The sequence below is a fragment of the Stegodyphus dumicola genome, chromosome 3 (assembly GCF_044657685.1).
Source record: "Stegodyphus dumicola isolate Sdum_Otavi_A_Nest chromosome 3, ASM4465768v1".
Lineage (NCBI taxonomy): Eukaryota > Metazoa > Arthropoda > Arachnida > Araneae > Eresidae > Stegodyphus > Stegodyphus dumicola.
The window spans coordinates 54,367,563-54,391,395 of record NC_140770.1 but is presented as its reverse complement, the minus strand read 5'-3'; the positions used below and the strand labels follow the sequence as shown (position 1 = coordinate 54,391,395).

The 23,833-nt window shown below is 35.2% G+C and overlaps 1 protein-coding gene across 1 annotated transcript in view; it reads left to right on the top strand.

Moving 5' to 3' along the window:
* Positions 1-19,577: 19,577 nt before the first annotated feature.
* Positions 19,578-23,833, top strand: part of Rubicon (run domain Beclin-1-interacting and cysteine-rich domain-containing protein rubicon) — a 51,393-nt gene continuing 47,137 nt past the window's right edge. Inside the window, exon 1 of the mRNA XM_035352085.2 lies at positions 19,578-19,743. The gene's annotated coding sequence lies outside the window, so the exon portion shown is untranslated. The remainder of the gene's footprint in view (positions 19,744-23,833) is intronic.

Here is a 23,833-nt window from a genome sequence, read left to right as displayed (position 1 = left end):
TTAATAATTTACGTATATTTTAATTGTAATTTGTACAGCATAATCTAGATCATTTTTTCCTCTCCTGAATGTTTTAGGAATTACAGTTTTTATGTTTTCCATTTATTATATGTGTTTACAGAGGTAGGCTGGGTTAGAAAATGTGAAATAATTTACTAAAATTCCAAAATGATTGCAATTATCAGCTTCAGAGTGTATTTTTGTAAAAAAAAAAAAAAAAAAAAAAAAAATAGCATGTGCATGAAAAATATGTTAAGTCAAGCAGTTTTTTCTATGTTAATAATTCTTAGCATTAGCTGTTTTTTTTTTTAAGTAGTTATACATTTTTGGCCATTAAAATTGTTACAGCATGAAAGAAGCACACAAAAAGTTTGAAATTTGCTTGAAAGCTAAAATATGTTGGGATATGCAAATGATGAACAGATGTGTGTTCATTAGAAGCAAAAGTTTGGCAAAGTAGTATTCAGAAATTGTGTCTGTTTGTTGCTTTTTTGAATTGGAGATTATGTTATGCTTGTTGTAAAAAGAAGAAATTCATTTCAATATATCTCAGAATTCAGTCGCTGTAGAGTTGCTCTACTGGAACTGTGCATTATCATACCGCTGAACTGATGCTTCTGTTGGTCAAAATCCTATGATTGTTAATAGAATTTACAGTTTATAGGCGCATAATAGCCATCTTAAACGATGTGTGGAATATCAGTAGGTTTTACTTTCCAATACCACAACTAGCAAACCTCATATCCTGCATTTTCCATCCTCATATATAGCATGGGAATCAGAATCAACATAACAGTACACACAGATGCATTAATGGCTTAACATTGTCATGCTTTTGCTTACAGCATCATGAAAGTCTCATCCTTTGTAGAACACCTTGAGAAATGAAAACTGGAAGTTTGCATTCTTTGTCATCATACCAGCCCAGTACCTGAATATATAGTATAGGGTGCCATTGGGTATTCATCTTGTTCACCTGTTGGCCACATACATATGTGGTAACTTTGACCAATCATTATTCCATTACTGAGGTTTTAATGACAGTGGCTGTGCCATATCTTTGGAGTCTCTATTACAACCTTTCTACAGAGGAATGTTTGTACATTGCCCATGCTATGTACCAACATTTAATTTTCTTCAGTATATAAAGTGTTCAGTTTTAGCCCTGAGCATAAGGTTTTCTTAATATCTCGCCAGTCGAAAACACCTAGTCAATAATCACAAATATACTGGCAAGACAAGATCTTCCAGCCAGTGTGGCAGATAAATTCAAGCATAAAATTAAAATCATATGAACTGTAATGTGCCATATAAAAGTCTTTGTTTGTATACACAGCTATATAACAACTGCTTTTATTGTTAGAGGTGAATGCTTTGTATACTGCGTTTTGCATGTTCTTCACTTCAAAACTAACTAAACTTTTAATCATCGGTTCATTCTTCTGTTGCAGTGTATAATGTATTTGTAAAAAAATATGATTCTCTAAATGCTTTATTCATGGTGTAGCCTGTTAAAATGGTAAGTTATGTAATTATAGTTTAGAGATAGAATAATAAATGTTCTGATCAGATAGAAATTTCAAAGCATATCAATTTTCATGATTGCTGTAGAATTCTCTTTAGTGAAAACTCAAAAAGTGTTTTTCTTTTAAAATTATTTTTCATATTGAAAAGTGCTGTGAAATGCAGAGGAGGTCATCTGTTTATGTCCAATAACTGATACATTAGTTGAAAATTTGTTTTCCATCACTGAGCATATTATTGCTGATAACCAAGAGGAGTCTGCATTAGTATTTGACAAACTGCATTATCTTTAAATGAAAATTGTACTTAAGAAGTCTTTCTTTAAAAGATTAATTAGGACTCGTAGTTTTGTCCTGAAGTGCACATTCTTCTACTTTTTTCCGAAAGAGTGTGTTTCTTGGTCATATTGAAAATGTGTTATACTAATATATACTAGTTGGAAAATCAACAACTGCATGTAAAATGTCTTCAAAAGCAACACTGCTGTTTAACAATTGTTTTGATATTACTTGTATTTGTGCCCTTATTAAGCTGATGAAGTCAATTTTGAAAAGTTTTAAAGGTTCTGCTTTCTTAATGTGTTATTTACTTGCGTCATTTTAAACTCAAGCTGTTTAAAAAAACTGTCTTTTCCATTTAGACATTACTTTGATATTATTATATTTGCTCTTTCTGAGGCAGGAAAAGTGTCAGCATTAACTGTGAATGCCATGCATCTCTAGCTGCATTAGATTGATGAGGTTTTTCTTATTTTAGAAAAGTTCGTGAATGCTATCTGCATGGTTTTATTTCAGTTTGTAAGGTTAATTACTGTATTATTTCTTACATTAAATTCTTTTGCATGTCGGCTATTTAATCTACTTTACTAAAAATTATAAATTAAGTGAGTTTAAATACTGAGTAAAACTATAAATTTAGAGACAGAGTTTTAGAAACTTAACTTGGAATGCATGTAATGAATGTACTTTATCCAAGGACATGGAATAAATTTTGTTTTCACGGTAGAATTTCCTCTACAAAAACGTCTGAAATATTGAAAAGGCCTTTGTGAGCGTGTGCCAAAACGATATTTGCAGTACGTGAAACAGGCTGTGATAGATGATACATTTCAACCAGGGTCATCATCTCGGAGCATACCTATAGACATATAGTTGTGGAAACGAAATTACTATTTTCCTTGTTCTTCAATGGCTTGACAGCCCTGGGAGGGCCCTGGCCTTCTCCGGGCATCTCTACTCTTGGCAACTGTTTTCCAGTTTTTAACCTTTAAAATATTAAGATCTTTTTTGACACCATCAATCCATCTTAGCAGGGGTCTGCCCCGAGGTCTATTTCCCATGGGCTTTGCCAGAAAGATTTTCTTGCAGTAATGATCTGCATTCATTCTGCTAGATGTCCAGCCCATTTAAATCTCTGTAATTTTACAAAAGCAGGTTGTTTGTAAATTTTATAGCGTTCTAAATTAGATCTTCTTCTCCATGATCCATTCACTTGGACACCACCAAGAATGCAACGCAAGATCTTTCGCTCCAAAATTCCCAGAACTTCCTCATCACATAAAGTCAATGCCCAAATCTCTGATGCATAAGTCAAGACAGAGCTTTTAAGACTTTTGTAAAGAAGCAATTTAGTTCTTAATGTAAGAAAGGTGGATTTTAAATAACTCTTCAGGGCATAAAAACATCTATTTCTGGGGCCAACATATTTTTATTATTTATCTCTTTTCCCAAATAAGTAAAACTGTTAACTTTTTCAAATTTATAATTGCTAATTTCTAAGTGACTAAATTTTAAGTCAAACTTTAAGCAAGGTAAATATTTAGTTTTATTTTCGTTTACAAATAAATAAATTCTTTTGCCACTTTGTTCCAGTGCCATAAATGCCTGTTTCAAAGACGGTGTGGTTCGGGCAATAATGCCAATGTCATCAGCAATAAGCCGCTATTTGAACTGTGTGAGTGAGTGAGCGCCACCAATGAAGACCACTGATCTGGCCTTAGCCTCACAGTGTGTTATCTTCCTGGCAGAAACTATCTACTTTCTGCTTTACCCTGCTCCGGGAACACAGCCGAATAGATGGCTAAGAGCCTCATAAAGTCTACATGTAAGCTTGGAGCTTCGATGTTGTTGTTTGGGGAAAGAGTATTCTGTTAGGAACTACTTAAAATTAAACAAAGAAGCAATCAAATGACTGTTAAGAATCGCTGTAACTTTTTCTAGTGCTACGCTAAATAGGAGGCATGCCAACGCATCACCCTATTGCACTCCATTTTTTCCTCAAGCTGTTCCGTGTAAACACCGTATATGCGTACTTGAATTATTGTTTCTTTGAGAGTCAAAGCTACAAGTGCAACAAGTTTTTCTGGAATTTTCAATTTCATGCATAGCTTTTATAAGGAGTTCTCTGTTAATACAATCATATGCTGTTCTAAAATCAATAAAAAGATTGCGAGTCAACTTGTTGCACTTGTAGTTTCGATTCCAAATTCTCTACATTTTTCAAGAATCTGTTTTAAGTTGAAAATTTACTCAGTTGTAGATCTCCCCTTCCTAAATCCACATTGATAGTCGCCTGGCAAGTTATCAACAAACGGCAAAAATCTTTAAAAAAAGTAATAGAATTTTATAAGATGTGCAAAGAAGACTGATTCCTCTATAATTACGACACTCTAAGACGTCATCTATTTTGTGTATCATGCAAATGGTACTAAGTTTCCATTCCGTTGGCACTCTTTCAAATATGTTGAATTAATTCCTTTAAAAGCTGTACACGGTTAGGTTCCATAACTAAAGCTGTACACGGTTAGGTTCCATAAAATTTCTGACCGTGTATTGTCAGGTCCAGAAGATTTATTGTTTTTTAGTTTTTTATAGCATCATGCACTTCTGTCAACGAGGGGGGTATCAGTAGACTCGTTGACAGAAGTGCATGATGCAGGATCGATAGTCAGAAACTTGATAAAACAATCAAGTTTCTGACTATCGATCCGCTTACTTCTGAAGGCAGGTCGGAATTCAGCAGTTCATTCAGATGCTTCCTCCATCTTTGAAGAATGTCACCTTTTGCGCTTAAAATATTGCCATCTTTCCTTCTGCACAGTGTAGTTCTTGGCTTGAAACTTCCTCGTCTATGATTAATCTCATGAAAGAAAGCTCTGCTTTACCCTACTCTCCTAAGACGTTCAACATCCTTTAAGAGATTTTCATGAAAGTTCGTCTTCTTAACACGGTGGATCTTTTTTTCATTTTTTCTGGCACATTTATGTTCGTAAACGGCTATTCTAGTATATTTTCTTTGTGTCGTATTCTTATATGCCCTGTTTTTAAGTTCGATAGCAGCTATGCACTCCAGATCAAACCAATCATCGCATTTTTTTTCTTTTTAACTTTTCCTATGACAGAGTTGCCAGTTTCCTTAATAGCCAATTTTAGTGAATTCCATTTCTCATCAATACTTTCCAATTCGTCCAATTAAATGTTTTTCGATTTCATTAATTCTGGTATCTTTGATTAATATCTATATCTTTCAACAGCTGACAATAATATTTTTCTAATTTCACCCCTTGGCTTTTACGGGCATTAGAAATTCTTGCTCTAATTTTCACTATTACTTAGTAGTGGTCCGAGTCAAAATTTGCTCCACGGTATGATCTGACATCCAGTACGTCTGATGCATATCTAACATCAATTAAGATGTGATAAATCTGATTAAATGTGTCACAATCTGGAGATTTTGTGTATACTTTTGTGTGGAAAGCAAGTACTGGCCACCACCACATCATGTTCTGCAGCAAAAAATATCAGCCTCTGTCCGTTATAATTTAAATCACAATGTAGACTGTGCCCACCAGTGGTGGGTCTGAACTTGTCTTCTTTCCCAATCTTAGCATTTGCATCACCCAACACTATTTTTATATCATGTTATGACTGGAAGAATACAGTGCACGGATTTTTTCATAAAAAGTATCTTTCTCTTCCTCATCTTTGTCCTCTGTTGGGGCATGTATATTTATTATGCTATAGGTTGAAGAATTTGCCTTTCAATCTGATCTTGCATAGTCTAGGCGCCTTGGCCTCAAAATCAATGATAAGATGCCTAATCCTCTTATGAACAATGAAGCCTGTGCCAAACATATGTTTCGTAGGATCACAACTGTAAAATACTATGTGATTTTTGCCATTTTGAATTCCCTGTCCAATTCATCTCAGTTTCTGAAATGCTATCAAATCAATCCCATAACTGTCCATGATTTCCGTTTAAAAGGACAGACCCTTGCTTCTGTAAAGCGAGGTTAAATTCCATGTTCTGAATCTCAAATCCTTAAATCCTTTCCAAGTAGCCTCTGTATTGACAGTCCAGAAAATTCTTCCTTTGATTTCGTAACAAAAGTTTTTTTACAGGGTGAGGTATTTGGCTTACCCCCAAACTAGAGGACCAGGCCTTCAAATTTATAAACCCCCAGGAGGCACAGAGTGTCCAGGGGTATAGCCCTTGGAGGTGTCCGGCTAAACCCCTGGATACTGGGTACCCATTTATTCTCCTTTTACGACATGCATGAACTACAACTATTCTTTCAGATCCGGTCACCATACGGGTAATTATTTTTTAATTCGTTCAAATAAATTACGGTGAAATCCGTATCAGTTACATTTGGACATTTCTATATATACATTCTTAGCCATCCAAACTGCAACACCATCCGAGGAAGCATCCACTGAATCTGAAATTTTGTACCGTGCATAGATCTCAACAGGACATATAACTTACCAATATTTCAACACATGCGTAAATAATATGCAATTGAAACGTCACCTCTAAACACTATAAAAAAGCAAACTGAAATACTGATGTTTCATTCAGAAATCACGTCTATTCTTTGTTTTTGTGTTATAGATTATTAATTCTGGACCTTAAAGCTTTGAAGATATTTTTATTTGATTATTCATCTTCTTCGTATAATTATTCAAGATCTTCTCTTGATCACTAAATTTGTTCTAATACTACAGCTAGGCTTTGATTTATAAAATTAGCCCCGAAGCCGTGTAGAAGATTGTCAGGAATAGTAAAGAGAAATAAACAAATAAAACGATAAATAAGGAAAAATAAAATATTAATAAATTGTGTATTAAAATCAATTTTAATTTAATAAATGATATAATGAAAACTGGCAAATAATTAAAAAATAAATGAAAAAATAAAATTGAAATAAATTTAATAAATAATAAATTAAAATATTGGAAAAATTAAATGAAAATGAATAAATAAAACGATAAATAAGGAAAAATAAAATATTAATAAATTGTGTATTAAAATCAATTTTAATTTAATAAATGATATAATGAAAACTGGCAAATAATTAAAAAATAAATGAAAAAATAAAATTGAAATAAATTTAATAAATAATAAATTAAAATATTGGAAAAATTAAATGAAAATGAATAAATTAATAAAAATGAAAGGTTAATAAATTATTACAATTAACCAAGAACAGATCCATCGAAACTAGTCCTGTAAAAAGTTGAAAATATAACGCTGATTTTTGTTGTTTGACTTCTAAATTAATATTTGTTCGGCGTGTTATTGTATCTTAATAGATGCTGTTATTAGTCACCCTTGACCAAGCTGTCTACTGCAGCTTTACAAGTGGTTCTAAGTTCTTGATATGACGCTTTCAGAGATATTCAGTTTTTGGCCAACCTCCATTTGTGTTCCCTTCGTGTCTCTCATGTAACTTCTGCTCTTCACAGAAATGAAACCCTTGATTTAAAACTAATGTATTGTTACGGATTTGGTATTTAAATAGCTAATGTTAGTAGACTTATAAATTAAATTGTTTTATTCCTCGTGCAGTGCAACGCTTGACGAATATTATGAGAAAGCTAAGCCGGAAAAATTAAAAATACAAGAACACGTGCATTTAATTAATAAATAAATAACTCTTTTTGATGTCGAGAAAATTCTCGTGCGCGATTTAAAATCTTATAAAAAGGAGAAAAACCTCTCAATTCAGTAGTCATTTTTGTGGTTGTTTTAAGAGTTTGTTTAGAAAACTGCTCTTGTTAACTGTAGCGAATTCGTGGATTAGCTTTCTCTAGCTGTTTTGAATTAAGTTCTCTTGAACATTTGAGTAGTTACAAGATAACTACTGTGAGATACACAGGTGTGCAAAAATTAAGGACGAAGTCGAAAAATTAGCATATCAGCTGAACGAAGAGGCAGAGCGGACAGAAAGACCAATCAGGAGATTAAGTAAGGTGATGTACGGTAGCACATGCGCAGATATGCAGGTAGACGTAATGGGGAAGTGTCTGAGTAGTATAAAGCATGTTGTCGGTGTAAGATCAGTATTTCTCGCAAAGAGATTGCACCCCGTATAGCAGTTAAAATCACACCGAGTTGCTGCCTCAGCGAGAAATGGCGAATAATCAATCTGTTAGACGACATCTGGATGCTTTTACCCGAGGTCGAATCATTGGGAAGTTGGAGGAAGGCCGCAGTGTGACAAGTGTGGCTGCAGAGTTCGGAATTGCTCACAGCATCGTTTCACGACTTTGGAGACAATTTCAAACTACAGGAACAGCTATCCGGGGGTTTAGTAGTGGTCGTCCACGAGGAACCACACCCGCAGATGACCGGTATATTGCCTTACAGGCCAGAAGAAACAGGCGGCAGACAGCGGGAGAAATCGCTAGACACACGACACAGGCGACTGGACGACCGATATCGTGTTTTACCGTGGCCAGAAGACTGCACGGTGGTGGTCTGTTTGCACGACGCCCTGTACGGTGTGTACCTCTAACGCCTGCCCATCGGAGAAGGCGTTCTCTGTGGTGCCGGGAACAACGGAATTGGAGAGACAATGAATGGGGACGAGTACTCTTTACAGATGTGAGCAGATTCAGTCTGAGTAGCGATTCTCATCGCATACACATCTGGAGAAAGCGGGGAAGCCGCAATCATCCCTCGAACATCATTGAAAGGGACAGGTATGGAGGTGGCGGTGTTCTCGTTTGGGGAGGCATCATGCTTGGTAGTCGTACAGACCTTCACATCTTCGACGCAGGTTCAATCAACGGGACCCGTTATTGTAACGAGATTCTTCTTCTATATGCGCGTCTTTTTAGAAGCGCTATGGGTCGGCAGTTTCTTTTCATGGACGACAATGCACCATGTCATCGCACAGTAGCTGCCGAACAGCTCTTAGAGAGTGAGGATATTGAACGTATGGATTGGCCGGCACGATCTCCGGATCTCAAACCCATCGAGCATGTATCGGATTTTCTAGGCAGACGCTTGGCAGCTCGTACCTTACCACCAGTAACGATTCCGGAGCTTCGATTGGCGCTGCAAGACGAATGTGCAGCAATGCCTCAGCAACTCATTGACACCCTCATTCTCAGCATGGGCAGACGCTGTGAAACCTGCCTAGCAGTCAGGGGAGATCATATCCCCTATTAAAGACCGGATGTTTCTTGCTGGACACCCATCACAGAGATGTTTCGGCATTCAGTCGCATTGCGCTCCATGCTAATTTTTCAATAAAGCTTCTTTTTATGCCTCTGATTTCTCTTTTAGTAAGTGTTGCTTACATTACTCATGTCCTTACGTATTGGGGATCTTACGGTATTAAATGTCTTGGTTTGGAAAGCTTTTGTACAAAGTTATATTGAAAAAACCGTCTCGTCCTTAATTTTTGCACACCAGTGTATTGTAATACTGAAAGAATATCTAATTAAATTTAAGCATTTTTGCTTGATAATAATAAAGTTTGTCCATCTTTCATCGGACTTGTGCATTCAATTCAAACGAACCCGTACGTACGCAACAGTATGTTGATCATTTTCAGAAGCTACATCAACGCGAAACAGCCTTACTAATATGCACTCATGTCCATAAATTAAGGATAATTCGGAGTCACGCGGAAATCGAACTCTAAAATAATTATATCACCTGTAAAATCACTGCACACATCTTCAAGAATCAAATGCAAATTTCAGGAAGTAACCAGATGACACCGATGGTACGTCACAATGACGAGAGTGTAAGAGTGATATATAAGGAATACAGGCAAAGAAGTAAAATTTTTCGCAGGCGCTTTATAAGCATTTCAGTGCAATAACCGAACAGTTTAGACACAAAGGACGCATTTTGATGATTTTTTACGTTGTAGAATTATCGGCCGTCTGGAATGTGGGCGTACCCAACTGGAAATATCAGACGAACTTGGAATTGCCCAGAGTGTCATCTCCAGGCTTTGGCAACGATTCCAAGATGATGGTAATGTGAGTAGACGTTACAGCACAGGTCGCCCCAGTGTTACAACGGCGAATGAGGACCGGTATTTGGCAGTTACTGCCAAAAGAAACAGGCGGAGCACAGCCTCAGACCTGTCTCATCAGCTCTCTTTAGCCACTGGTACGACAATTTCAAGGCAGACCGTGTACAGACGTTTAGGGCAGATTGGTCTATATGCTCGTAGACCTGTCAGATGCGTTCCACTTACTGCAACTCACTGTCGCCTGCGGTTAGCCTGGAGTAGAGAGCATGCATTGTGGACACCGCAACAGTGGGCTTGTGTGATGTTTTCCGACGAGTCCAGGTTTATCTTGTAGTCTGATTCTCGCCGGACTTTCATATGGAGAGCTCCAGGTACCCGTTACCACCAAGAAAACATCATTGAACGACACCGTTACGGTGGTACAGGAGTGCTCGTTTGGGGTGGAACTATTCTGGGTTCCAGAACTGACCTGCATGTTCAAATTGGAACCATGACAAGCCAAATCTAGCGGGACGTCATTCTGGAACAACATGTACGTTTGTTTCGGGGCGCCATGGGCGCACAATTTGTGTTTATGGATGACAACGCCCGTCCTCACCGTGCAAACATCGTAAGCGAATGCCTTCAAGCGGAGGATATCACCTGTATGGACTGGCCAGCATTCTCACCGGACTTGAATCCAGTAGAGCACGTGTGTGACATGCTTGGCCGACGAGTTGCAGCCCTCAACCTCCTCCTACATGTCTACCGGAAATTCGGAGAGCATTGCTTTTGATTGGTGTAATATCCCCCAAGATCAGATCGATAATTTGATACTCAGCATGCCTAGGCGTTGTACGGACTGTATTGCATCGTCTGAGAGACATACAATGTATTAACAATCATACCAACAATGTAATATTGGTTTTTCGTAAATAGTTCTTTTTTTTTTTTTTTTAATTTGCTCCAGGGAGAAAAAATCGCTAATTTTTTTAATAATATCAAACATTAATTCAGAAGTCAAACAACAAAAATCAGCGTTAATTCACAAAATTTTCACAGGACTAGTTTCGATGGTTTTACCGAACCATCATCTTCAGCTGCAAAACCGCAAATGAACAAGATAGGAAATAATGTTTAGATAAGATAAGAAAGCCTGGACAAGAATAAGCAAGTGGCGCCATCTGTTGGCGAAACCAGAACTAAAACATAATTTCTCTAAAAGCCGAAGGCAAATTTGGATTGGAATTAGGATCGTTAACTAGAACAGAAAGATTTTTATGAATGTGAAGTGCCTCCAGAAAATCCAGTTCTCCAATGGAAGATGTTTTTTGAATAATTTTGGCAGCAGAAAAATTGAAAGTGTGATTTTCGGACCAACAATGTTGAGCAACAGAAGACTTCTGTGTTTCCTTTTTTCTAACATATGCCTCATGTTCTTTGACGCGAAATTTTAAGGCTCTCTTAGTTTGGCCAATGTAAATTAAACCGCACTGGCAAGGAATCCTATAAATACCCCAGGAATTCATATCCGGAATGGGGTCCTTGAGTATAGAAGTTGGAATTTTATTGATGGGAGAGTAAACAACCCGAAAGTTAAATTTCTGCAAAATATGTGCAACTTTATAGCTAATTGATGGAAAGAAGGGAATGACAACAGAATTTTTATAATCTCCTAAAATAAGAGTGTGGCTTTTAGTGTGTTGAGATGAGAATTTTTTAACTGCTTGATTAATAATGTTGGGTGAAAAGCCCCTGTCAATAGCTATTGCTTTTAAATAATTTAGTTCTTCATCAAAGGCTAGTTTGGAGGAGCAAACTTGAAGAGCACGGAAAACATAGGAATAAAATGAAGCTAACTTTTGTTTAGTCGGATGACATGATTTAAAGTGGTGGAAGGCAAACCGATGAAGGTTTACGGTAAACCGTAGTACTGAAGTTGGATGTGTTACGTGTGACCAGAATGTCGAGAAACGGAAGAGAATTGCAAGTCTCAAGTTCAAAAGTGAACTGAATAGCAGGATCAATAGAATTCATTGTTGAAAGAACTCTATTTAAATCATCTTTATTACCTTCAAACAGGGTAAAAGTATCGTCTACGTAGCGGAACCATGCCGGGAAGTTTAAAGTTTCAAACAATTTTGATTCATAATAATGCATGTAGATATCAGCCAGGATGGGACTGAGGGGGCTTCCCATGGCTAATCCCTCAGTTTGCTTGTAATATTTATTTTGAACCAAAATAAATATTACAAGCCCCCTCAGTCCCATCCTGGCTGATATCTACATGCATTATTATGAATCAAAATTGTTTGAAACTTTAAACTTCCCGGCATGGTTCCGCTACGTAGACGATACTTTTACCCTGTTTGAAGGTAATAAAGATGATTTAAATAGAGTTCTTTCAACAATGAATTCTATTGATCCTGCTATTCAGTTCACTTTTGAACTTGAGACTTGCAATTCTCTTCCGTTTCTCGACATTCTGGTCACACGTAACACATCCAACTTCAGTACTACAGTTTACCGTAAACCTTCATCGGTTTGCCTTCCACCACACTTTAAATCATGTCATCCGACTAAACAAAAGTTAGCTTCATTTTATTCCTATGTTTTCCGTGCTCTTCAAGTTTGCTCCTCCAAACTAGCCCTTGATGAAGAACTAAATTATTTAAAAGCAATAGCTATTGACAGGGGCTTTTCACCCAACATTATTAATCAAGCAGTTAAAAAATTCTCATCTCAACACACTAAAAGCCACACTCTTATTTTAGGAGATTATAAAAATTCTGTTGTCATTCCCTTCTTTCCATCAATTAGCTATAAAGTTGCACATGCAGAAATTTAACTTTCGGGTTGTTTACTCTCCCATCAATAAAATTCCAACTTCTATACTCAAGGACCCCATTCCGGATATGAATTCCTGGGGTATTTATAGGATTCCTTGCCAGTGCGGTTTAATTTACATTGGCCAAACTAAGAGAGCCTTAAAATTTCGCGTCAAAGAACATGAGGCATATGTTAGAAAAAAGGAAACACAGAAGTCTTCTGTTGCTCAACATTGTTGGTCCGAAAATCACACTTTCAATTTTTCTGCTGCCAAAATTATTCAAAAAACATCTTCCATTGGAGAACTGGATTTTCTGGAGGCATTTCACATTCATAAAAATCTTTCTGTTCTAGTTAACGATCCTAATTCCAATCCAAATTTGCCTTCGGCTTTTAGAGAAATTATGTTTTAGTTCTGGTTTCGCCAACAGATGGCGCCACTTGCTTATTCTTGTCCAGGCTTTCTTATCTTATCTAAACATTATTTCCTATCTTGTTCATTTGCGGTTTTGCAGCTGAAGATGATGGTTCGGTAAAACCATCGAAACTAGTCCTGTGAAAATTTTGTGAATTAACGCTGATTTTTGTTGTTTGACTTCTGAATTAGTATTTATTCGGCGTGTTATTGTGTCTTAATTAATATCAAACATATAGCATCTTTTTTGCTCTTTACCTTTTGTTTAATAAATAAGCTTTACAAATAAGTCAAATTTGGTTTGCTTCTAACTCTTCCTTTGCCTGATTTTGCATTATCATTAATTTTTGGACATGAGTGTATTTCACTTGCACAATATGTTATTAGCCACTTAATTTGCATATTTCTCGCGTTAACCTATGCTCAGAAGGCTAGAAGGCTAATTTTGTATTCATTTGCATATAATTACCATAAACAATTACACCATTAGATATAGATTGAACGCGTTAATCATAAAGCGCATTTTTTAAACATTTTTTGGTGAATCTTTACATTATGGTAACTTGGCGAAAATTTGGCGACCAACCCTGCTACAGCAACCTGCTAGTTTTGTTTTGGACGCCATTTTGTTTTTCACGAAGAAAAGGCATGTTTTTTTACAAAATTGCTTAATCATGACGAAGATTTGGTGCGAGATTGGGAGAAAGTGCAGAATCGCAAACTGCTTGCCGCGTTTTTAAGAATCGCACATACACGGTATCCATGTACACGTCGACCTATTTTCACTTAAAACAACATCCCAGAATTGCACAAAATTGGCATTGCGCACTCTCTTGACTTTATCTATGTTCACATCGACCTATTTTCACTTAAAAAGTCAAAGACAATTGACAAAAATCTAATTCTTCTTACTCTTGTAAAAAGCAACAAAGAAATAAGTGGACGATTCTGCACTTTAGCAGCGAAATTGTTTCTAAATGCTTATTAGCTAAAATCACGATCGGAATTTTCCGGAAAATGTCACATTACATGTCTCATGATCTCTCATTTCTCTGAGACAAAATAATCTGTGATTCGAACTGTGTTCTTCTCAGATTATTGCTAAAGTCCTAGCTAGTAACCTTTATCGCCTTACCAAAATGTCGCCTAACTACCTGTTACCGTATTCTAAAGATTAGCTCATTTTTTTTTTCAAGTTTGATGATCAGTGTAGTTAATAACATCTAGCAAATTCCTTAAGTATCATAAATGATTTCCGCTCAGATCATCTTCCAATACATTTCCTCTTACATAAACTGCAGGACAAACTATCTATGCTGTGCAAAGTGAACTGAATGGGCGTTACATTTTAACTACAGTGCTAAGTCTGAGATCTGCACTCGCCAGGAATTCGGCAATTGCAAATTTGGGACTTTTCCTGATTTTAGATCAGGCCCACCAGCGGCCGAGCGGTAAAGACGCTGAACACTGGTAGTTCGGTCTGAGGTTCGAATCCCGCGAACGGGCTGGCTGCATGGGCGTTTTCGTGGTTTTCCCCATGTGTAACGTGTATACGAGCCAGTTTCCCTTAGAAAGTCCTCCACGAAAGGCATCCCTCCCTTTAGGCAGATAGCCCTCGTGTGCTTTGCCATAATTAAATACACCATACACCACCTGATTTTAGATCATCAGTTTAGTTTTGTTTTGGTTTAATTGATTATGGTAAAGCACACTAGAGCTATGTGCTTAAGAGGAGGGATGCCTTCGTGGAGGGCTTTCTAAGGAAAACTGCTCGTATACACTTTGTACATGGGAGAAACCACGAAAATGCCCATGCCGCCAGCCCGTTCGTCTGGAATCGAACCGAAGTTGGAATTACCAGTATTCAGCGATTTTACGTCTCGGCTGCTAGTGGGCAGATATCAGTTTAAATACAGTAAACTGACATGCAAAAATTATAAAATTAAGAATCTGAAGAAGTTGTTTGTGAAGTAATGAAGTATTTATGACCTTCAAAGACTAAAAATCTAACCCCCAATATTTATTTCTTTGCATTATCAACCATTACTTTCAACGTCAGTTGTTTTAAGTTGAAATATTTTCTGTTTAAGTTTACACATAGACCTAATTTCTTAATTAATTACAATGTTCGAGTCCCGCAATAAGCGTGTCGAGAATTCCTACTAAATTTTCAATAGAAAAATTGTGTCGTTTTTAGTAACCTTCTCTGTCACTTTCTTCACTATCTATAGCAAAATTTTCTGATTTTTGAACCATACTGAGATTTCGTAGTTCAGTAATTCAGAGGTCTCAGGCTGACGGCACGCGGCTCCCAAAGCAATTTTATGCACACTGCGAAGACTTTCCAATGGTGAATTTGTTGTAAGTGCTGCAAATATTACAAGACTTTAATTTTTGAAGTCCGTGTTTACATTATTTTCATTCCCATTAAAAACTAACCTGGATAACGCATCAGAAAATCGATGAACATACGTAATTAATTTACAATGTAATATAAATCTTGTTCACAGATTTGAAAATATACATTTCATTAATTTTTTTTCGTATTTGTCACAAGATAAATAAGGTCAGTTACGACTTTTCCACTAAAAGAATAATCTCTTTGTTCGGAAATGTATTTATATGTGAACTGCATTTTTTTTTTTTACAGTTGAAGATTAATTAGAAAAGAGCTATTGACCAATGAATGTCTACATTCCATGATAATTTCTAATAATTTCTCTCAAAGGCTACAAGCTTCTTCAAAATCGAAACGCCATCAAGCTGTAGTAAGGAATAAATAAAATTTATAAGTATTTACATATATACGCATATTTATTTTTATTTAGGCAATGAAGAAAAATTTTATTATTTGTGTTGCATCTTATACGTATGTTAATCAAGAAATTTTTTTATTCAAGATTTTATGTTACTATTTCATTTTTTAAACTATTTTGTAAAAATTTTTACTTTATCGTATGATTCTACGGACTTTTGAACTTTTTACGACCTATCTAGCTACTGCATACTTCTGAAGGACTTTGAACTCTTATGCCATTCACAGCTTCAAACTGGCTTCGCGCCATTTTCATGATGTCTCACTATTGCTTATCCTGCACTCTTACTAGCTATATTGCACTCACCACCTGCATTTGCCATACAACTCAATGAACCTGCCTGCATGCTTCAATTTAATGCCATTGCTTACCACTGCACAATTTTTATGATGAATGCCTACTTTCGTAAGTATTAAGATATGCCTGCTTAAGCAGCTGAATTTTCTTCGCCCACGAACCATTTTATTTGAAAATATCTTTGCCTAGTGCACTTTAATGCGATCTACTGGCGAAAACTCTTTAGTAGTTAATGACCAGAAAAAAGTAAGTCATAAGTCATAAATAAATAAGAGAAAGAGATTAAGTTGTCAATGTTGTAATTATTTATTCTTAAGATTTGTGCTATATAGAAATTTTTCTCTGAAAAGGTAAATTTTTCATAATTTCTTTGGGTTTAAATTAAAGTAAATTATTTAATGATTAATTAAACATTTTAAAACTATTTTAAATAAACGGCAGTCTGAAAATTTAATATTTACTCTTAAGGTATTTGAACTACAAAGTGTAAACAACAAAAGAGTCTTGCAGATATCGAATTTAAGATTTCACATGGAAAATAAATATGTTTGAATTTTTTCCTTTTGCGATATTATTATTGTTTATGTATGTTTTGAAAAATGCTTAGTGAGCGAAATTTTGAATTAATTAACTTTTATTTTGTTAGTAATTTTTTAAAATTTTATTAAACAAATTATGGTTCTGTCATCTGTTAAAAAACTTCGAATGCGGCCCGGGAACAAATTGAATTTGAGACCACTACGTTAGTTGGTTAATTATCGGGGCATTGTCATGGCAATGGAATAACTACTGGTATAATCATCTTCGTTTGTTTACCACCTCTCTCCATTTCTTGAAAAATTTCATTAACTGGAAACTTTCATTCACTCCTCCTCCGATGTCCCAAAACTTCCGTGGCTATTAATCATAAATAGGGCTTAATTTCTAAAATTAGAAGTACCGCATCCCTATAGAAGACCACCAGGAAAGTAGAATTTAATAAAACGTAAAGTGATAAATACGAATTCAATAAATTATAAACTAATATTAAGTAATTAAACAACAAGATCAATTACTAATTCAGAAGTCAAACAACAAAAATCAGCGTTATATTTACAAAATTTTCACAGGACTAGTTTCGATGGTTTTACCGAACCACCATCCTCAGCTGCAAAACCGCCATTTTTCATTTGTGGTTTTGCAGCTTAGGATGGTGGTTCTGTAAAACCATCGAAACTAGCGGTTTTGCAGCTGAGGATGGTGGTTCTGTAAAACCATCGAAACTAGTCCTGTGAAAATTTTGTAAATATAACGCTGATTTTTGTTGTTTGACTTCTGAATTAGTATTCATTCGGCGTGTTATTGTGTCTTAACAAGATCAATTGTTGATCTTCTTTTTATTTTGGTTTTCGGTTGGAAGTACAGTTTCACTTAAAAACTAACAAAGAGCTCAACCTGGCTCAGTCTGAATTTGAGCCCTAGATATACAGTAAAATGTGACCGAAGAGATAGAAAGAAGGACAATTTTTTTTTCAGCTTACCAATGAAAAAAAGTTAAAGTGGTTAAATTGTCTTTAATGAAAATACAAAGAACACTCGAATGAGGGGATAAAGGAAATTTTCGCGGGGGATGTGTTAGGAATGAAAACAAAGGAAGAATAGTTCAACACATTATAAACATGACCCCCTGCCATTATAAATCTATCTGTCAAGCAGAAAGTGACAAGGGAGAAAATTTTCCTCGTGCTTTTGTAAGCGGGAAAACACCATAGCTGGAATAAAAAATTTACTCTCTATCATAAATTAATAGAACTTCCTGGGAAAAAAGATTTTGACCTTTCTCCCCTCTAAAAGTCTCTATATCCGTCCAAGGGTTTCTTTCCTACTTAAAGAAAAGCATAAATTTAGGAGTTAGAATCGATTTTTTAATTTAATTTTATTATTAAAATAAAATCTGCTAGATCAAAAGAATTTTCTGCTGAAATTGTGATTCAGTTAAATAAAAGAAATGCCAGAACCCCTTTATTAGGGCTCCGATACGCGCCGGCTACAATTACGATTTATCTAAAAAATTACCGAAGCCGAGCTCCGGTGGGCTCCGGCGCAATTTAAGTTCTTATCATTAAAGCTTAGCGAGCGGTGATGTATCATGTGAATGACGACTAAAGACATGTTGTTCCACTAAAATTATCACATCCACTTTCCGTAAGGGCTGCACGTCCCTGGCAATGCAGTCCCCAAGACCAGGGACAAGTAAACCTCAATACCATAATACTGTGCAAGGTCTATGGAAGTACATTTTAGAATTAGAAAAGACAGTTCTTTACATACACGCCACTACATCATTTAATTTTTTGATCACATAGAACAGCCCTTTCCAGGATGTCGTCAACTTGAGTGAAATCCCTCGACTACGTTCATGTTCCATAACCGTGCTTCGAACCTGTGCATTGATATTTCATGGTGAAGTGATGCGCGTCCTTGACTTGAAGATCTTCCAGGTACTGCTTACGGGGAAAGCGTGTTCGGCTGTCTTTCGAAATGCTGGTAACAGACTAGATGAAAATCTTGGCCAAAAATTATTCGCGATGGAGAAATCCTAGTGCTTTCATGAACGGCACTTCGCTTGGTTCCAGTCGCGGCTCTGGAACAAAGCGGTATATCCAATATTGTTCTATTAATCTCTCCACTGTGACGTCTGACTGCGATGTAAAGGAGTGGTTTGAGTCTTTGTCATGCCAAGAATATTACACAGTTGTTTAAATACAGAACAGGTGAAGTGTGTCTTGTCCATTCACCATGAAATTTTTGTCTGTGTGTCAAAACATTTTAGAACTGTTATTATTGCTGCTTATGCTCACTTGTCTGACGTAGTCACCCCAAGCCCACGAAATTCCTCGTGGTAAGGAGAGCAAGATTACTCCGTTAGCAAAAGCCTTGTGTATCTAACAGGTGACAGAGCGATTTGGCTTAGCTCCGACCCCAATTTTGATGGAGAGCACCCTGAGGGGGGACGGGTCTGAGGGTCTCTCATCTCTCTCCTCTCTCCTCTTCCACCAAACCACATGAGAAGACTTTCGGCTTGCCGCATATTTAGAGTGCCAGCATACCTCACCGACACTATACATTTTCATTTACAAGCGTTTATGCCTTCTCCGGGATTCGAGCATGGGCCCTTAGGCACGGCAGTCAGTGACGCTAACCACTATACCGGTTGCATACCGGTTAGGCAGCTTTTTAGAACTGCCCTAGTAGTTTTGGAGACGACGTATCTGAACGAAATCACGAATATTTAGACTATTTTAATGAAAAAACGCTAGACATATATTCAAGAATAAAATAATTAAAGAATTTGTCTCAAGTTAAATTTACAAAAACAAAAACAAGTTGTTGTCATTTGTCTAGACTTTAGATGACAAATTTAAAGCTGGAATTTGGCAATACCATTGAGATGTTTGCATAAGGAAGTTTGTATAGTAGTTAGTGAATTAAATCGGACGGAGTTGTGTCATGAAAAAATGTAAACATTGACAATTTTATCTAAATTTAGAAAAAATTGCGGGATTACGCCAATCAGATTTTCATGATGGTAATATGACATTATTCAGAAGATGAAATATTTACTTGTAAGTTTCTAAGTAGTGTATACACCCATTTTTTTTTAATAGTTATCTATTTTACTTGCTTCTGATGTAACAGGCAAAGTATTTTTTTAAAAGCAATATTTTCAAGGATGATAACATTGTGAATTTGTAAAAAGTTTTATTATTTTAACATATAATGTACATTTTATATAACTTACATATTATATAATACGTTTAACATTTTAGGGCAGTTTTTTTTTTTTTTTTAAATTTGATAATGAAACCATAATTTATGACTCTAAAATTTTCGTAAAACTATTTTATATAGATATAGAGCGTATAAATGCTTAATGTAAGTTTATGTAATGATTTAAAAGTCTTGGATGTGAATCAAATAATTACCTGTCAGGCATTTAAAACAACTTTTATCATTACTTCATTTCTAAGTTATATTCTGCCTCATTATAAGTTTGTTCTTTGACATATTAAAAGTTTATGTACGCCGTAGTAAAAATATAAAATCGGTGATTTCATTAATAAGATGCAGTGTGGTCTAAGAAATTCACGGCAGTTATATAATTACAAATTATTTTCTGCTGGGAAATTTTTTTTAATGAAATTCCTTTTTTTTTCAAAACTAACTTTAGGCATATTTTCGTCATCTTAGCAGGTTTGTTATAGCTGATTCAGCAGTAATATAGTTAGCATTTTAAATTTCTATTTAGCAAGAATTTTAAGATGTAATGAAAATATATAGCTGATTCAGCAGTAATATAGTTAGCATTTTAAATTTCTATTTAGCAAGAATTTTAAGATGTAATGAAAATATAAGTGAATTCTGTGTAAAAATTAGTTTAAATCTGAGTTATTTTGATGTCTGAAAAGAGTTATAAATCAGTCTGTATGAATTGAGAATTAGTATATTTTTTATTCAAGTAAAATATGCATTTTTCAGAAAATAGTATGTAACAGATTTGGTTGATCTTTACATTATGGTAACTTGGTGATTTTTTGGCGAAAATTTGGCAATCAACTCTCCTACAGCAACCCTCTATTTTTTTTTCCCCGCCGCCATTTTGTCTTCACGAAGTAAAGACATGTTTCATTTCTTTTTATCTACTGAACACTTCTTCCAACAATCTACTAGCCGAATTACACTTATGCTAGAAATTTTATCAAACAAAACTGCTTAATCATGACAAATATTCACTGCAAAATTTGGAAAAAGTGCACAATATCATACTCCTTACGCGTTTTTCAAAATAACACATACACATAAACCATGTACACGCCGACTTATTTTTACTTAAAAAAACATTCCAGAATTGCACAAAAATGGCATTGTGCACACTCTTCACTATATCCATGTACACTGCTTTTTTCTCATAAATTAAAAAAATTTCACGAAAATACATGACAATTTTCTCAATCTTTAAACCCGGTAAAAAGAACATATATGAAATTACCTGATCGCAAAAAAATATTTACCCTTTCCAAATATGAACATTTCCACATATAAAATAAATAAAATATCCAAAAACTTTTACCTCTAAATCATCTATTACATTATACACGTCACCAACGAATTCATACCGCAAGCATTACAAATACTTAGTATCAAATATTTAAATTATTTCCATGCACGTTTATTTCAACTTAAATGTATACCAAATTCCTACAAACATAAAATTCACAAAATAACTATCATTTAATTAAAATATAATTAAATTCAAAAACACTACTTAAAATATAAATGAGCACATACATTAAATTAATAAAAATTACCTTACAATCCTAATTACTTTAAACTAAATCATTGCTAATAACAATTTTCCCAATAATACCAAATTCCTTTCCACCTTACATTTAGAACAATGCATAAAAATAATATCCTCAAATAATTAAAAATACTAACTTACCTAATCTTCTTCAGAATCTTGATTACGTGGCGGATACACTTTTCTAATTCATTCAATAAAATTATTGAAATATTTTTTCTGCGAATTTTTCCTCCATACTTCCTCCGCTAAATAAAAAGCAAACTTCTCTTTATCACAATGCCTAAATACCCATTTCGAATTCACTTTAGTTAAGGCCATGGGATCCAAAAATTAAACAACACTGTTTCACACAACACAGAATAAAGCTAAATACAAAATTTCCACATTTTTTCCCGATTTCCCCCCTTTTCCGATTAAAGAACCGTAATTCGTCCATTAATATCACATGACATATCCCATGATCTCTCATTTCCCTCACGCAAAATAATGCGTAATCAGAACTGAGTACTGCTCACATTATTACCAAAGTCCCAGGTAGTAACCTTTATCGCCTCCAAAATGTCACCAAACTACCAGTTACCATATTGTAAAGATCAACCACAGATTTTTGTAAATCATAGAAATGATGGAGAAAGTGCAGAATCACCCACTGCTTGGCACGTTTTTAAGAATTGTACATACTCGGTATCCATGTACACATGATCTATTTTCACTTGAAAAAAAAATTCCAGAATTGCACAAAAATGGCATTGTGCATTCCCTTGACTTTATCCATGTACACATCGACCTATTTTCACGTAAAAAGTCAAAGAAAATTGACAAAAATTCAATTCTTCTTACTCTTCTAAAAAGTGCCAAACAAATAAGTGGGCGATTTTACACTTTACCCAAAATTGTTTTGGCAAAATATTAATTTAAAACTGTTTAGTATGTAATAATAACTTAAATGCTAGGCTTTAGCAAAATAGGAAGATATATCATTATGTATAATTTAGAAGCATTTGCTATTATTATTACTTATTTTGAAGTATAAGTATATATACTTACCTATGAAAGTCTCTTCTGCATGATGTAAATTTCTATGCTTGCAACCATAAGGCAAAATATGTTAAAGAGGTAAATGGTGGTTAGTGAGTATTTCATTTTTTGGTAAAAATATATTTCAGAGTGCCCCTTTGGGCAAAAATTGGCAATTGGTCAGCAAGGCACAATTTTAAGATAGCTGCTACACAGAACCAAAATAGCAAGTCCAAGAATTGCACAGGCTCTGTGTCCATGTACGTAATGATTTATTTAAAAAAAAATCAGAGAATTGCACAAACTTGGCATTGCGCACTCCTGTTCCTTTGTCCATGTACACATCGATCTATTTTCACATAAAAAATCAGAAGAATGATGGTGTCATATAATGTTAAAACAAAGTTACTCCTCACCGAAATTGAACAAAATTTGTAGCCAATCGAAGTTCAATAAACTGCACTTTAAATCACACAATGAAATAGCAGAAAAAAGGAAATGCATGTTATCACACATACGCACTACAAAAGGAAAATTCAACTTACCATATTTAAAAATTTCTGTGTCTTCAGTCTGTGGCACATAAAATTACTTAACAGCATTGAAAAACTTTCTAAAATTATCTGAAGTATAATATGCATACTGCCGTCACCACATAAATTCGCAAACTAAGTTTGTGAATTTAACAACTAATTAACCATTAACAGTGTAATTAACCCTGCAGTGGAGGAGCCAGTGTACAGAGTACGCCAATGCCTTTTTTTTTTTTTTTTTTTTTTTGCTGTAATTTCTAGACAAACCTTTCCTGAGCTTCCTCCCGTACCCTCCTAGAAAGTATGAGTGCAATGCACCTGGTATTTCTAGTCAGTCTGGTTTTCGCCTTCCTTCTGAAATCACTTATTATGAACATGTTGCGTAGGCGAACGCAGTACGCCGTTCCTTTAAATATGTACAGAAAGAATATTATTCCTCCTGAAGATTATTTGCGTGTTTTAGAAGAAGTCTCGGTTGATGAATACTCCGACAATTCGGAAAATGCATCTGATGTCGATGAACCGGAAGTCATCGAACATTCTGGTCATGAAAGTGACTCAGAAATTGAAGGAAATGTTTCTAAACATCCTTATTTTCCTTCCTCAAATCATGTTTCCCCAACAAATGACTATTTTAGTGATGTTGAAAATGATATGAGTGATTTAAAATATGAGGACTTTTTTGTAAAAACAATTTACAAAAAGAAGAAAGTTGGAGGAAAGTTCCCCTAAAGAGCAAGTTCGCAAGAACGCCTCGAAAAAATTTGATGAAAAAAATATGCCCAACTGCCAAAACTTGTG